Source organism: Lepisma saccharinum, chromosome 22 (genome assembly GCF_977018435.1).
Source record: "Lepisma saccharinum chromosome 22, izLepSacc3.1, whole genome shotgun sequence".
Classification (NCBI taxonomy): domain Eukaryota; kingdom Metazoa; phylum Arthropoda; class Insecta; order Zygentoma; family Lepismatidae; genus Lepisma; species Lepisma saccharinum.
Window position 1 is genome coordinate 4,913,849 of NC_139250.1, and position 17,198 is coordinate 4,931,046.

At 39.1% G+C, this 17,198-nt stretch overlaps 1 protein-coding gene across 3 annotated transcripts in view; it reads right to left on the reverse strand.

The window, feature by feature from the left end:
* The window catches only part of LOC146004565 (putative E3 ubiquitin-protein ligase RNF144A), a 200,152-nt gene that overhangs the window by 22,852 nt on the left and 160,102 nt on the right, over positions 1 to 17,198 (reverse strand). For all 3 annotated transcript variants that reach the window (XM_083143433.1, XM_083143434.1, XM_083143432.1), the window contains exon 2: positions 13,109 to 13,176. The gene's annotated coding sequence lies outside the window, so the exon portion shown is untranslated. The remainder of the gene's footprint in view (positions 1 to 13,108; positions 13,177 to 17,198) is intronic.

Consider the following 17,198-nt stretch of genomic DNA (forward strand, 5'->3'; position numbering starts at 1 on the left):
CTTGTTGCCGAAAACTAGCCGATATGCCAGGTGGGTGTGCATATATATCACTGATACCCCCCCCCTTTCAAGTTTATTCCCAAAACTCACGTAATTTCCTGTATACTTAGTACAGAGACGGATTTCTGAATTCGAGACGAGAATAACCTGTGTAAAAATCGAGATGAGGCTTAGCATCCGAAACTTTGATATTGAAAAAGGTGCCTAAACTAAACTTTCTTTACAATGCAACATCTTCACGGATATCTACCAGATTTTTAAATAGGTAAATCATATACTTTGTTTACAAAAATCAATCCATCAATGATAACTGTCAACCCGGTTGCGTGGTTGCAGGAAAAAATCCAGGTTTTAGAGGGCTCGTAGCGTCCAAATAAAAAAAAAGTTCACAAAAAAGTTCGTCTTCCTTGATAATCTCTGTACTGAATAGAAGTTTGCACGGTGACCCGTCGTATGTGTTTATATTATGATATATTCCGAGACAGTGCCAACCAAGTCCCGTCTCGACACTACACCTAACCTTCTGACTTCAGTAGTCCACTTACCATTGTTCTATCAGCATACAACACAGCAAAAGAAGTCCCGCACATGACCTCCTGTAACTTATATACACACCAGATACCCGTATTTGTAGAACTCTTACTTCTGGAACTTTCCCAAGTGCCCACAGCGCGCTGCATGCTATTAACAATAACGGGAATCCCCACGAACACTGCTCTCGCCGGTCATGCAATACCGGCACAACGTGTTCCCCGACAATCAAAACATGGCCAAACATGTATTGCACCGAAAAACTGAAATTTAAGCTGAACCTTCCAACGGTGTATCTATATATCGCGAAAAACTTGCGATAAAAATCTGGGAATCCCTAAAGATTAGTAACATGTGTTATGAAAACAATCGCCATGCAAAAACAGGCCACGGACCAAATTGACTAGTCAAAACTATACAAAACAGTCTCAAAACCTCTACAGGGTGAAGAGGGCAAAATTGATGGTTACATGTTTAGTTTAAAGCTCTATCAATTTACAAATGTGCCAAATTATTTAAACACCACGTTTTCAACACGTATTTTTTTTTACTTTTTAAAACATTTTAATTAAATTCCTTTCAATTCCCTATTTTAAGGTACGCTCTTGTAACAAGGGCATTTCACTGCATTGAACAAAATCTTTTCGAATCTGCTCTGTCGTTATTAATTAATGTACGACGTATTATCAGGATGTTTTAAACATGTGTTTTCTTGCAATTTTATGAATACAAATGTCATCTTATAAAATAAGTTATTCTACCATTGATGATTCAAGATATTCATAAAAGTATATAAAATTGAAATTCTTTTTACACAGTTGTTCAGACTATTATATAAAGCTATACTACTACTGTGCGTCCATTTCGATCTGCAGCCGAGAGATCGGGAGAAGCGTGGCGGGCGGCACTGACGGAGATGCCGACATCTGCGGCCTGAAATGCCCGCTTATTTTTATGGACATATGCAGACATTTATATAAATATTGCAAAACGAGCACTAACCTGTGTTATAAGAGTATGGTTTTAATTTTAGTAGCTTAGTGACTGTATGTGCCGATGATTTTGACACGCCCACCTCTTGTGAAACACGGCGTAGAGGTTTGTTTGGAGAACGTTCTAACGCTGCACCAATATCGTCGAGTTTTGCTTCGGTTAGAATCCGTCGTTTTTGCTTAGGTGTTTTAAAATTTAACGATACAGTTTCTCGTAATTTAAGGACAAGATGTCTAACCGTATCTCTGTGTGGAGTTGAAACGCATGGGAATTTCTGTACAAATTACCTACACACGTCTCGACACGAGTTTGTTTTCACGTAGGTATGTGTCATACATAAAAAAATCTTTGTTCTAACGTGAATCTTGCGGCTGGCATTCCAATCGTCTCACTGACACGTCACACATACACACTACAATAACACAAACAAGTAACTGCAAGTAACCAAGAATAACACTCTTGCGCACAGTACGAAATTAACACGCTCTTGGTTTACAATGCTCGCCACTATATTTACAACTCTGTCTTCATCTAGTCGCGAAGGAACAAAAAACTCGAGCTCGGAGATTTCGGATTGCAAGGAAGCTCACGAACACTATTGACTTTTAACGGTTTCTTCTACAGCGTAATCTTGATACAGTGTTGCACATTCAAAACCTCCAAACGATCCCCATCGGCACAAAACTCAAGGATATAAACTTAAGCAGGACGTTACAGGTCAAAACTATGATTAAAATGTTTTATTATCTGTGGCTCTTAACATCGTTTCTAAAGCGTATTTTTTTGTGTATATAAGAGCAGAACTTGGATGAATTACAGAAGAACTTTTGCGTGTTATAACACAGGTTAGTGATCGTTTTGCAATATTTATATAAATGTCTGCATATGTCTATAAAAATAAGCGGGCATTACAGGCCGCAAATGTCGGCATCTCCGTCAGCGCCGCCCGCCACGCTTCTCCCGATCTCTCGGCTGCAGATCGAAATGAACGCACAGTAGTATTAAGAATATCAAGTGTATTTAAGGTTAAATGTACGTAATTTGAAGTAGGTTGGGGCATAAATGAGTTTAATTTTTATTGCATCTGTCCATTAGTGTATTACTCCTTCTTTTGCACTGGCGTACGCAGGGGGGAGCTGATAGGCTACAACCCCTCCCGAAATTTTTAGAAAATCAAAATTTACAAGAGACTAGTAAAGAACTCCGGTAAAACATAAAAATGGTAAATGCAAACACACCTTACCATTGTGGAAATTTTAAAACTAAGATTGAAACTGGTAATCACGAAATATTTTATTGTGTATATCGCTCCCTTAGAACGCAGCTATGTAATATGATCCACAATTACAATTCCACCCCTCAAATAAAATTCTGCGTACGTACTCTAGTGTTCTATTACATTCTAAATTAACAATCGTGCAATGTAGACTTGATTTCGGAGTATTAAATAAAATAAAACGTTTTAAACATTAAAAGCACAGTTTGTGTCCATTTAAAGAAGAAAGAAACTATTATTGCCAAATATAGTGCTCGCAACCGGACATCAGTTGTAGGTGGGACGACAACATAAATTTTAGATGTCGCTAGGGTTTTTCACTTGTGCCCACACATGGAATATAATGCAAAAATATTTATTTGAAAACGAAACAAAAAAGAGTAAAACATTGCATCGGGTGAAAATGAGTTCTTGGAACATATAGTGGTGCTTGGAGATCTGATAAAAATTCCCTTTATTAGCCTTATCTTTTCAACGGTATTTACTCACATGTCTCTTTTATCTTATCGCTGTCCTTCGGCAGATATGCGTGCCTGTAACAGATGCTCTCCCTCAAACATATGTTCAAATCGAACAGTTCAACGGAAAAACAGAAAGAGTAAAAATTCCACCCCCAATAAAAATGAATTAATTAATTATATTTTTTTGTTGCATCGGTACATATGGTCATTTTTGAGGGAGGAAAAAATCCTTACCCTTAAAAAGAACCAACTCGAGAGAAAAAAAAACGGTTAAATGTGCAACGTTGAAAAGGGACGTGCAGAGGGCATATCGTCGTTTGAGAACCAGAGGGACGTTACTCCAATTTATTAAATTTGCAAGAGAAAGGAAATAATTTATTCTTTAGGAATATGTCTGACTCCAAATAGAGCCCCTTTGAAACCAGTCTTCCCGAAAAAAGAAAGATTGAAAAATGAGAACAGAGTAATAAAAAATATCCATAATCACCATCCATAATGCTTTACACCATTTTACTAAAGGATAGGTTGCAAAGACAATACTGAGATACAAACAAACTATAGATTAAATATAATGTATGTAAAAAACCTAGTCCAGGTCTTTGGGAGGGGCAATCGCCCTCCCCGTTTATCCAGGGGCGCCGACTTGTCAAAATTATTAGGGGGGCTCTGATCACTGAAATAAATTAATGAATGACTCACTCTCTCCCTTTTTTAAGTTTTGGCCTCCGTGTTTGGAATCTCATAAAAGCACATGAATTCCTTAAAAATATCAAAATTTTTATTCACAGTTCGAATGCAGAATGTTAATTGTTCACGGATGGATATGTCACAAGTTTCGTCAAACATAATAGCAAAATATTCCAGACTTTTAATATCTGCTACCATGAAGCGCAAAACAGATCTCCCTAATATATGAAAATCTTTTTAGTAAAAAATATAACAATACTCATAATTAAAGTAATCAGTCGTGTGTTTTGCTGTCTCTGGTCATAGCCCCCCCCAAAAGATGATGGTTTAGCGGTCTCAGCCCCCCCAAATTTGATGGTCTAGATTCTAGAAAATTTCAAATGTGTATTTAAAGTTAAGTTCATGTGGCACAATTCACAGTAAACTTTACAAGACAAGCAAAATAATACAATAGATCCTCTTAAGCAATATTATTTGGGGGGCTCTGCCCCACATCGTTAACATTGGGGGGGGGGGGGCAAGCCACATGGAGTCTGCGCCTATGCATGGATCCCCGCCTGTCCTTGTTCGACCCTCCCACATCCACAAAGGATCTATCTCACTTCCGATTTCCGAAGCACCTTCTGGGTGAAGCCCCGCCCGTCGACTTGTGACGTCACAAAAATTGCAGTGTAATACAATGCTCCCAAGCCGTAACAACGACAGCATGTATAGTGGAACCACAAGCAAAAAAACCTGCGCAGAGCCGCGACCATGCTTCCTTATGGCCCGAGTTGAATGGAAGAAGGGAAAGCTGCGCGGGGACTTTTCGTCCAGGGTTTCTTCCCTTGTGGTCGCTCTATAGCATAGGCGCCACTTTCTGCCCCCCAAAAATTCACGTAAAGGGTCAAATATTACATATATTTACATTTATAAAGTATTGTTTATGACAACCTTGCACCCCCAGATTTATTAAGTTGCCGTCTCTGATGTATGGTGACATCAGACGAAGGGCGGGGCTTGACCAAGAAATGTGATTGAGAAGCGTGCAGTCAGTTACACCAACAAAAAAAATCGAGGCGAATAATGAACCTGAGGGCTCTGCGCCTTCCCACTTGACGGCAGCTCCATGCAAAAACGATAAAAAAAACAAACAGCTTTATTGAGGAACCTACAGGAAATTTCCAGTCGCCGTCCATAACTGGGAAACACATCCAATTTTCTCTCACATTAGTTTTTTTTTTTTTTTTTTTTTTTAAAAATGGTTTTATCTCGAAAAGACTAGCCTCTGTCACGCATGGCCTTGGGTAGTCTGACTATGCTACTTGTTTTATTTCCCCCTCCAAGCAACCGGCCGACCTCGCTTTTGCGAAGTGTTTGTTTGCTCCCACATGACTCATCCCTGTAGGACCCACGACCTGTTCGGCAGGGTTGTCACAATCGGAGACCACTATTTCCCTTTTTCAATGTTAAAAAAATACCCTGGCTTGGTTCAATTTTCTCCATTTAAAATAATAATAATCCGCGATTTGATTTGAATTTTGTTATTTAGCGTCGCTTTTATGGGTTTTGTTTAATCGCGACGATGAGGTTGAATGATGAAATTGATGGACGGACACTCACAAAGCACACCCAGGCACGGTTTCGAACTCGAGACCACTGGCAATTTTGCGAAAAATAAAAATACCAACACTTCCATGCCAATAAACATCAGGTTTAGCTGTGCTTTACACAAAAAGTAATGGTGTATAAGGGGTGACCTTTGTAAAGGCACCCAAACATCGAACTCTCTTCCACGTAGTACACCGTGGACTGCATTTTGCAGACTAATGAGGTTCTGGCGTCTGGACCTAATGGCGTCTTTATGTAATATGTACGAGGGCCACTATTTATATTTTGAGCCTTGGCAACACTGATTGAAGTTTGGCGCGATTTGAGGTTTGCACGGAATCGTCTGGCATTATTGACCATAACGTACTTCAAATGTTTTGTCAATAGCTTCATTTGTGTTGTTTATGTTGCCTTGGAGATTGCGCGACAACAATAAAATGGAATTAACTCGTGAACATTTTCGTGCGATGATTTTTTATGATTTTCGACGTGGATTATCAAGACAAGAGTGCATCGATCAACTTGCTTCCACATTTGGCGATGAAGCCCCATCCTTTGCCACTGTGAAACGCTGGTATAACGAATTTAATCGTGGCCGCCGTTCGCTCACCGACGAGATTCGCGAAGGTCGTCCAAAATCAGTTGTTGTTCAAGAAAACATGATGCTGTGCAAAACCTAATACTGCAAGATCGTCATGTGACATAGTGTGAGATTGAGGCAACCATAGGCATTAGTTCCACCAGCATATATAAAATATTACGTGATCATTTAGCTGTGAGAAAGGTATGTTCTCGTTGGATCCCACACAATTTGACAAAAACCCAAAAAGACGTTCGCGTCAATTGGTGCAAACAAATGCTCAATAAATACAATCGTGGTACTTCAAAAGACGTATATAAGATTGTAACAGGTGACGAATCATGGATATATGCATATGAGCCGGAACGTAAACAGCAGTCGACTGTATGGGTGTTTCAAGATGAACCCAATCCAACAAAAGTCGATCGCGCTCGAAGCACATCGAAACAAACGGTCGCCTGTTTTTTTGGGAAAACTGGTCATGTGGCAACTGTGCCTTTAGAGGAACGTAGAACGGTCAACTCTGAATGGTACACAACAATTTGTTTGCCAGAGGTCTTCGGTCAAATACGGAAAACAAACAAACGCCGTCGGATCATTCTTCATCAAGACAATGCCAGCTGTCACACATCTCGTCTAACAACCGACTTTATGAACAGTCAAAAATCGAATTGATGGGTCATCCGCCGTACAGTCCTGATTTGGCACCAAATGACTTCTTCTTGTTCCCGAATGTCAAGAATAAATTGCGTGGACAACGATTTTCGTTGGCGGAAGATGCCGTTGATGCGTTCAAAAACCATATTATGGAGGTGTCTCAAGAAGATTGGAAAAACTGCTTTGACAAATGGTTCGAACGAATGCAAAAGTGTATTGACCATAAAGGAGAATACTTCGAAAAACAATAAAGCAGTTTTCAATGCCAAATTCCTGTATTTTCATTGTTAGGCTCAAAATATAAATAGTGACCCTTGTAGAACAAGCGTCTTCATATTTCAATGTAATTTCAAAATGTTCATAAAATTATATCACCAGAATTTCCCGGCACCAATTTCCCTTCATGTGCAACACTGCTCTTCAGGTAACAAGGCTGCAGGATGTGTGCGAGCAGGAAACGAGAAATGGCGCGTCTGCTTGCTGGTAGAGGGATTGTGGAAGGATGCAGTGGAGCGGCTTCCGTCTGCCTGAAGGCCCCTTCATGCTCCGGCCATTAGTGGATATTGACAAGGCATCCGGTTACGAGGTCAGGATACTGCTGTCACATAAGCAGTTATCTTTTTAAAGATAAACATGGTTTGGATATGTTTTTAAGCCCACTTTATACACAGAAAGCCTAATCGAGACTGGGCCTATAGTTTAAAATAAGATCCCAACCACTAGGGACCTCCACTGGGCATCGAACCTGGGACCCCTTGATTACAAATCGACGACGTAGATGGTGTACGTACAGATAAATACGCACACGCAAAAGTGAGCTTTTGTCCTTAAATTCAGCGTTCGAATTAAAGGGGAAAGTATGGAATACCCTTCCCCTTTATTCTCCAATAATATTTGTATTGAGTTGTGTTTTGCTTCAAGTCCACTTTATGTATAGTTGAAGTTCTGATTCGAACGCCAGTTTATGTTTGGCATAGCTCGAGAGTAAGCCGACCGGACCTATTTTTCTGAGAAGCGCTGTTGTCACTTGTACTTGCAGTGTTTAGACATCCAACGCGAACGTGAAGACGTTACACTCCTAAGGTATTCACATTGTATAAAAAAATATAGCTCAACACAATAACACAACGAAAGCAAAGACAACAACAATCTCACGTTGCGAAATTTGAGGAACGAATTTGGCAACATCTTACTTAGGCCGTGTCCCGAAGGTGCAAGACCGTACTTGAAGCGAACATTCCCCGAGTATGGTCTTGGAGTCCGGTCTTCAAGTCGTGGACTGGAAGTGAAAGTCTTTCGAATTACACTTCGACTGCAGCGCCAAATACGATCAGTAGATAAAACTGAGTACTCGTTGTTTTCCTCGCGTTTTAAACACTTATTTTTCACCATAGAAATCCCATAGCATTTTCAAATGTTCGTACACATACATTTCCACACATTAGAAGAACTATAACCAAGAACTTGCTGGCCAATAACCTGTGTCGCTGGCTTTCTACCTCCGTGATTTTAAACAAATGAACAACGAGTGCGGATACCACGTGACCCAGTCACCAACCATCTGCACTGCGAACTGTGCACTTGCGTGCTTGTGTTCTTGGCGCTTTCGAACTGTACTAGGTGACGTCACTTCCGCCAAGACCATACTTTGTACCTTTCGCACAGAGCCTTAGTCCACGTGGGCTTGACAAGTACTGTCAGTGTCGGTGGGAATGGTTTGAAGGGTAGGATATACTGGGTTCCGCGTGGACGTGACATATGGTTGTTAGGTAGAATCTATATTTTGGATCTTTCGTTGGAAGTAAAGTGGCGTTCGAATCAGGACTTCAACTTTACATATATGCTAATCTGGACTGGGTCTACAGTTAAAATTGGGATCCGGATCACACCACTACTCCACTGGGGAGGCTGCACAATTAATGAATGGCGTGTTCTGAAGAGCCTCTACAAAATTACTCAGGTCTCGTTGGCAGATTGCGTCCAGTGTTCGATTCACAATCTCGACTACAAAAGTCCTGGGTTCTGCATTTTTCCATGGCAAAGTTTGTTTCAAATTAAATTCAAATTGAGTTTCAAACCAATGAAAATTTCTGTGCTCAATCCTAGTCAAATTTTCGAATCAGTGGAATAGACATACACAATGACACATGCTACTAGATCTCATGACAATTAAACGTATTTCACAATCAAAAGAGGGTGGATAAAAATTATGCTTGTATATCTTGTACAGTCTTTGTAGCATAATAATGATAGTTTGCATGTTGCAATGTTTATTTAGAGCTTAATGATAATGGCACTATTTATAGTTTAGACAAAATATTCTAGACAAAACATTTGCTAACTTTGCTTCTGAAAATTATTGAGTTTCAAAGCAACAGAAAATTAGTGTTTACAGTTTAAATGTTACATTTTCCTTGCATGCTTATTCTTTGAAATGTTAAAGAGTATCCAAGAGCTTATCAAAACTCATTGAATGATTATGAGATTTCGCCAAAAGTGATTCCATCTACAAATTACTCATGAACATTAACCTATAAAGTATTTATTTGTTTAAAAGTGTTTGAAATCAAACAACCTTGGTAAAAACTTGACAATTCTTCGTTGACAAGCTAATGGGGCAACTTAGAACTTCAATTCCGAACTATGCAATTTATCGACATCGTAATTGAACGGCCAATTCTAATGCAAAAGAAAATGTCCCAAGTAACAGCTTACAGAATGTCTATTTGCGTAGCTTCCGCCAGACGTGTGTGCATTCCAGTTAGTCAGTGTTCACGTGACAGAAAAGCCAACGGCACGTGAAGAAATAACGAGTGCCACACAAGACTGTAATCTGTGAGTCCTTTTCTTTTATCTCAATCTTAATATAACCGCAACACATTTCGCGGAACACGGCAGGAAGTCACAATGTTATAGCCAGATTATAACAGCTTCTTTCTAGGAATAAGTACATGCTTGTGTGCACTAACGTTTATAGGACAACGGAAAAGCATCATGTGAGGTGAAACACACAACTTTTATTGCCATATAAGCACGTGTGACACATACATTCATCACGTGAACGTCTCAGGTGACGTTGCCACCATATTTTGCCACCTTTCTTCGATTTTCCATCTACACGTACAGTGGGATCCATGAGTATTACCGTGCAAATTATCCATGACTATTTTCATTAATATCTCTCTTTCATTCTATATTACCGTGCAAATTATTCATGACTATTTTCATTAATCTCTCTCTTTCATTCTATGTGTTTTTAAGCGATTGTTTTTTATATATGCTGGTGCAGAAGTTGTCAACAGCTTGCTTCGAGTTTTCTCTTAATTCTTGAAGCTCTTATTGGGTCAAATAAAGTACACTAACATGGTGATGGACAATTTGCATGTAATACTCATGGATCCCATTGTACCTGCTTACCAAGAAGGTTGAAAAATTAGCTATTCTTTTTGTACCAATAATACATTGGGTACACACAGTGTGGTATTTAAGAAATTTCCAGTGAGGGGGAAATTCTAATGACTGTCTAGGGACAGCAGGAGATAATTATTTTACGCCATATAACATTCCCCCCCCCCATGGATAAAATTTATCAAGCAGAGGGGGGAAATCCTCCCATCCCCCCCTACAAATACCTCCCTGGGTACACTGTAAACCTGAACATCATCTGTGTGTCCTTACTTGGTTTTGCTGCAATCAATGATATCTCAAGCCTCACCTTATACTTCAAATCATTCACCAATAAAATCAGTGTGCGAATTAATGGGGGGAGGGGGGCAAGAATTTCCCACAACAAAAATTTTATTCCCGGCACAAGAAAATTATTTTTATCCCTGCCAGGGATTTATCCCCCCTCAAAGAAAATAGTACACTATATGGTTTCAATCCCATTTCCTAACTATGTAACGAACAAAAATGAAAATGCGTTCTTGTATTTTAATGGTCCAGTCATCCAAGATTTCCCTATCGAAAAGTATCCTTGTGGATTAAAGAAGACACCATTCTGTAACTGACCAACCTCAACGATCCGAGACAACAGCAGGTTGTTTTCAACTTAAGTGTTCATGGCATAGTGCTGATATTTTACATGTACCGGGTGGCCAGAATTAAAGTTACCCAACTCAGAGCCCTCTGTAGCCTGTTTGAGAGGCATCGTAGAACTCGGAAATTTGGTGAATCCACTGCGCAGACCATGGGGAAGAGCATGGCGATAAAAAAATAGTTCAATTTTCCGCCACCAGGTTGAAATGTGGCGCTGTACTTCCATGATGGGTTGTACTAATGACGTAAACTGCTCCAATTGGTTATGGATTTGCCTTTACCTTGCAATCTTGCAATAAACGAGAGATTATTTTATAGCAACTTCCAGCCACTAACAAATGTCTTTCTGATTAATAACACAGCTAAATCACTTATGTTTTTCAATATTCATTATTACAGCGCCACATTTCAACCTGGTTGATTGATTGATTTAGTTTATTTTACTTCGCGTTTTGTGCCTCTTGGCTAATTTGCGAAGATGGGGATGAGTGATGAAATGGATGAAAATGGACATTCACAAACAACCATACCCGACCGGGATTCGAACCCGGGACCCTTATTTCAACCTGGTGGCGGAAAATTGAACTATTCTTTTATCGCCATGCTCTTCCTCATGGTCTGCATAGTGGATTCACCAAATTTCAGAGTTCTACGATGCCTCAAACAGGCTACAGAGGGCACTGAGTTGAGTAACTTTAATTCTGGCCACCCGGTATTAAAATGTTCACAAGAAACATGTAGGTAGGTTAGCTGGACGTTAAGTTTGAACTTGGAAATATAAATTTGGTCAAATTTTCAGTGTTACTAGTTCAATAGCTCTATCTGTGTATGGATTTGGGTTTTCTTACAATGTAAATAGCCACAATAAATGTTTCTCAATTACGTGTAAATGTTATAAGATTTAATGACCTAGGTTAGAACCAATATTCGAAGATACTTGGCACTTCAAGGCAATAGTTTCGTTTACTAACTGGTAACATATGCACATTTGCATATCGCCAAACCCCCCCGAAATGAAATCGCAAATATGCTACTGAGTGGGCATTCCCCAAAGCAAAAAACTTCAATTCGCAAAGTGCCAATAATAGAAAATTATTCAGTTTGAACCATTGCGCCTCCCATTCAACTCTAAAATACACTACACTCTCGACCTTTTCCTACCTACAGTTCGTTACAGTACCCTTCATGAAGGAATGATTTAAATTATCTATACAAATTTATGCAAAATTCGTTGCGACTTCATCCTTCAAGAATTCCAATGAAGCCAGTTTTGGGGCCTCCTTAATGGATTAGTAATCAAGGATCCCGGGTTCGATACCCGGTGAAGCACATGGTGGCTCGGACCCTACTTTTGTTGGTCCAGCCCCGATTAGCCTATCTCTGCATAAAATGGGACTTAAAACAAACTTTGGAGGTCAGTTTTACACCAAGCCTAAAACGACCCCTTTTTTCCAGACTTCAAAAATTATATAATGACCTCTCATCCAGTGTGGATACATTTATATCCGAGTGTACCTTTCGATCATCAATCAAATACAATGCTCCCGAAGAGACAGGGTTGGGATTCAAGCCCCGCCCCTCGATGCACCAAGCGACAAATTCGATACAGCAAGAACAATCCTGACCTCCCTAACCTACTGACAGTGGCGTGCCCAAGGGGGGTTGATGGGGGTTATAACCCCCCCCCTTTTTGGTCCAGTATTCCTAAAAAAAAGAACATCAAAGGTAGGAAAAGATGGCAAAATCAGAGCTGACTACCAGAAAAAGTGTACGTAACCCCTCCCTTTCGAAAATCCTGGGCACGCCACTGCCTACTGATGTAGACTTATAACAGCGAGAAGTAGTGCTTCATACGGAAATACATATACGAACAGATTACCCAGAACCGAGGCCCTAGACAAAGCATAAAGTTTTGAAACGTTTTCTGCAGAACTGTCCAGTAGTTAACGCAATGATAAACTTGTAAATATCGATGCTGTGTTGTTACACACTAAAGTTGTTTGTTGTATAAACACACACTGGTAATTTGGCGAGGAATAAAATCAGTATTGATTTAAGTGGGTCTTGCTATAAGTTCTCCATGAAAAATTCATCTGTGGCCATTAAGCTGAAAATTAATGGGAGGGCGTCCGCTGTTGAAGATTTGTAGTTAACTCCCCCAATTATGCTACTCCCATTATCACATGACATACATAACCACGTATCATTTAAGAACGATCACAATTGTCAAACCTGCTTTTTATTTAACATAACGGGATACACAGACGAGTTACATATATAAATAAATTGACTCACCATCTTGAATCTGAAGCAATCACAGGTGAAGGACCACGAGAACTGCAGCTGAAAATGCACTTTTCATTCTGAAAATAAAATAAACGAAACTGATGTTAGAACTGCTTAAAATTTCATTACGGTTTCATCATTATCACAAATACTACATTTAAATCTATTTGTAGACAAAAGGTTATGAACCCATGAACCGCATATAATGATCTCACCACCAAAAGTCTCGGGCTTAAATCCCAGACTGGACTTGAGCGTTTCATTGCGAGTCTCTCTTCATCAATTTCTTCTAATCATCATTCATTCTCGTCGTAGCATTTAGCCAACACTGGCAGAAAAACTGCATGCACAATAAAACTGCACATAGGTGCACTAGTACATAATCAAAATTAACATTACTAAATTGCACACCAAAAAATGGCGCACTTCCGGCAGAGCACCCATATGGAATTTGGTTGATTTTTCTGAAAAATACAATGAATGCCTGATGCGCAAGTGGAACTACCAGACACATTCATTCACCTTCTTTACAAAAATAAGAGCATACTACAGCATATACTAATGAGCACCGTGACACGTCAGTAAACTTGTTAGACAAAGAAATCTACCATTAACTCGAGCCGCAAGGATGGGCATTGGAATTTGTATTTTTGCTATCTTATGTCGCTTTCTAGGCCACGTTTGGCTATTCGCAACGATTAGGATGAGTGATCATATGATGAAATACAAAAGACACTCGCAAAGAACGCCTATTAAATAATTCAAAGGTCACATGTCCAGTGGCATGCCAAAGAGGGGTGGAGTGAAGGTCATAACGGCGACCCCTTTGGAACAGTATTCCTAAAAAAGTCAAATGAAGGAAAGATGACAAATGACTGACTACTAAAAAAAACGTATATGCAACCCCCGCTTTCGAAAATTCTGCGCACGCAACTAAACATGTCCTCAGAACAGGGTGCAAAATCCTGGGGGGACGGGGAGGATTTCCCTCCAACCAACAATCTTGACCTCAAAAATCCCCCCCCCAAAAAAAAATTCGGGGAGGAGAGTTCTTGTTATAAAAAACAAAAGATAAGCAATTACTTTTAATTTCAAAGATACTTTACGAAGAATAATATCGAAAACACACACAAATTAGTGTAGTTGTGAGTATTGAATGCATTCTCTCTCAAGAGATCATTAACAAATCTACATCTATACGCAGAATAAAAGTAAAACAAGAATGCAAGAAAATAATAACTATGAAATTTTATTGATTTATATTAACATAATGCATAAACTAAACAAAAATTATACATAATGAAACCACTTGAACTATTTCATAATGTATTAACATCTTTAACCAGTTAGTAAAGGAATTAATTAGCAGCTTTGCAATATCAGATATGGATATAAGTAACAAATTATTTTCCTTTATGTAATTAAAAATAATAGTAATATGTTTTATTGAGTAATTTATTTTTGCTTTTAATAACATTACAAATATGTATATCGTATAATTTACACATATGTTTGTGGTGGAGGGGGGTTGTAGATAAAGAAGTTTCTCCCCCCCACCAATTTTCAATGATTTCGCACCCTGCCTCAGAAAATGTGGTACTATGCACACACAAAAAAGAGCAAACTGCAGTTTGGCTTTCCAAACTAATCATCCGGCATTGCTACCGTTAGATAAACAGAAAGGAGATGATTTGGTTTGGTGTATGAAAGGAGGGGATTCAAATCAAATAATAAACCTCAAATCTCCAAGCAGAACCCCTGTCTTCAACATTAAATGTGATAAGTGAATGGAACAAACACCCTCCATGTTCATACTAATTCAAGAAAAAAAAATCATCATAATTATGTATGGAGCGTGTGATTTCTTCAATTGGTGGGGCTGGACTGTGCGTCTACGACTTCTAATAGCCTATATACATTATTAAATATCAAGATTTGTTGGTATTTTTATTGCAAGGACACCCTTTACATTAACACATCACAACATCAAAATACGGAAGAAGACATTTCTGAAGTACACCCCACCCCTTTGGATACCCAGTGGAGGCACATATTGATTTGGATCCCACTTAGACTATCAGTGCATAAAGAGTATCTAAAACAACTCAAATCTTTCTCGTCCCCTTTAAATGTTATCCAATTCGAACACCAGCAATACATAGAAAATCAGCAACTATATGTTCCGTACAAAGTAGCCCAACTGTGCATAACGTGGACCATATTGTAGATTGTTGCGTATTACTCACTATTAAATGAAATAAACAACGTTAAATTGTATAAAGTTAAATTTAACACTACTTACGTGAGTGAGTATGAAGCTTTTTTGGAACAACGTTTCAGGGTTCTACTTCCCCCTTCATCAGGTTCGTAAATATTTTCCTAAGCTCTGAACATAGTGCACCTATTTTCGATTAAAACCATTTAAAAACGGGAACACTTGAAATCAATAAAAACCCACGTCAGTTGCAAGGCCAGCTTCATATTCACTCACGTAAGTAGTGTTAAATTTAACTTTATACAATTTAACGTTGTTTATTTCATAACCTGGACTTAAAACAACAAACACGACCTGAATATAACATGCCAACACACATGCAGCGGCGTGACAGTGAGGATGTTGAGTGTAATAAACCCCTCCCTCCCCTTACCCGTATATCCTGAAATTACTAAACTACTGAAATAACATGGTATACAAGTTCGGGCGTTGTATTAGGAAGTGTAAAAAAAAAAGTATTAGAAAATTCACTCCCGATTCTCCACTGTGCGCTCAAAACACTCACCTCGACGAAGCCTTTGTAAGATCACCTGTTCTGCCAATATGCTATTAACAGTCTATTAAGAAATACCACGAGATTAGGTAGTGGGTGTTGGGTATGAAACATCTTCAGAACAATACCTTCTTTTTGATTTCGGACACTTCAAAATTATCTGATACGGCAGTTATCACTCTACTATACAAAAAGTGCCCTGTGGTATGCGATAAGCATAATCAATTTACACGGAAAATACTTTCTCACTGACGAAAAAAGTTGTTTCCTGACTATTGCTCATGCCACAAAGACGCAAATGGGGGGTGTACCTAGGGCTCACACATATTTGCCATATTGGAGGAGATGTGATCAGCATCATGCTCAAGCCACCTTTACCCTCCTGTTGGCGGCGAGACGTCAAACCATGTCTCATCCCCATAATCGTTATTAAGCTATGGCATGGTGCAAATTAATGGGGTAAGGGTCATAGGCGTGACCAAACACTATCCCACGCAGTGCAAGGAATAGGCTTCGAAACTGTGGCAATGCTAACATTCATTTTACTTTCCAATGTAAAAAAGCACAATGAAATCTTTCATCGCTCCTTACGGTATGGATGGGGGCAGGCGCCCACTTGCGCTCCACTGGATACGCCCATGGTTCGGGACTTCAAGATGCCCTTACGTTTATGTAGCACAACTATTTCCATTAGCTTCTAAAATATGCACTAATATCTGAAGCAAGTCTCGTTTCGTGCTTCCAAATGTCATCAATGCAATAACTACAATGAAAGTCACAATCAAACTTACCGATAAACATTAAACAATATTTCGAGTATTTCTTGTCTATAATAAGAGGTAATATATTTAAATTCAATGTTAGAACAGGAATGGGAAAATCTAGTCTAATGAACGTCATCTAGTTTCGCCATTCAATGTGAAATCTTTGCAACGAGAACATATCAATGAAACAGAAAGATCCAACAAATGTTACTTTCTTTTCAATACTGCTGCAACTAAATTTCCTGTAGATCGAGAAATTGAATATACGTGAGAATTAAACTGTCATAGAACCAACGTTGAAGCAGCTAATTATTAAAATATATATATTTGTGTAACGAATGGTGCATTACATAGTTTTCATAATATTCTAGTTATGAAATGTACATTTACTTCCCTTCAGAAAAGGAAAATGCATGTTGTGTTCACCGACGATTCCCTCACCAGATGGTATTCGGCCCCTCCTCCAGTGGTCAAATTGATCGATTTGGTTTATTTTATTTCCCTTCTCAGAGACTGTTGGCTAATCGCGAACATGAGGAAACATGATGATATGAAGGGGCACTCACA